The sequence below is a fragment of the Orycteropus afer genome, unplaced genomic scaffold, assembly GCF_000298275.1.
Source record: "Orycteropus afer afer isolate SDZICR_OR568_19922 unplaced genomic scaffold, OryAfe1.0 scaffold00620, whole genome shotgun sequence".
Lineage (NCBI taxonomy): Eukaryota > Metazoa > Chordata > Mammalia > Tubulidentata > Orycteropodidae > Orycteropus > Orycteropus afer.
This window is the reverse complement of record NW_006922207.1, coordinates 1443006-1443835: the sequence shown is the minus strand read 5'-3', so window position 1 is coordinate 1443835 and position 830 is coordinate 1443006.

Genomic DNA, 830 nt, shown 5'->3' with positions numbered 1-830 from the left:
AGAAGATTAATACTAAATTTTCAGATATAGATAAGATATTGAATGGAGAAAGGAGCAGAATTGAATCAATGGAAGACAGAATTAGTGAGATTGAAGGCAAATACCTGAATGCTTCTTTGGAAAGAATATATCAGAAAAAAGATCAAAACAAAATGAAGAAAGCCTAAGTTTCATTTGGGATACCATCAAAAGGAATAACCTATGTGTAATTGGAATTCCAGAGAAGGAAGAGACAAATAAAACCACAGAGAAAATTGTTGAATATTTTTTGGAAGAGAATTTCCCTGGTGTGACAAAAGATGAGAATATATCCATTCAGGAATTCCAACGAACCCCATACAAGATATACCTCAAAAGAAGATCACCCAGACTTATCATCATCAAATTTATCAAAACCAAAGACAAAGAAAGAATTATGAAAACAGCATAGGAAAAAAGAAGAGTTACCTACAACAGGCAACCGGTAAGACTAAGCTCAGATTTCTTGACAGAAACCATGCAGGGAAGAAGAAAATTGCATGGTAAAAATAAAACCCTGAGAGAGAAAACTCTCCAACTAAGAATTATGTGCCCAGCAAAATTGTCCCTCAAATATGATGGTGAAATTAGGATGTTTCCAAATAAGTAGAAATTAAGGGAATTTGTTAAAACCAGATCAACCTTACAAGAGATGCTAAAGGGAGTCCTTTGGACAGAGAAGCAACAACAGCCAACAACAACTGACGATTAACACACATGATGATATAAGCCAGAAACCAACCCAGCTATGGAAGTATCCAAAGTAAAGAAGCCTACAAGATTGTAAACAGGGAACCAGAGACATCAGTTGG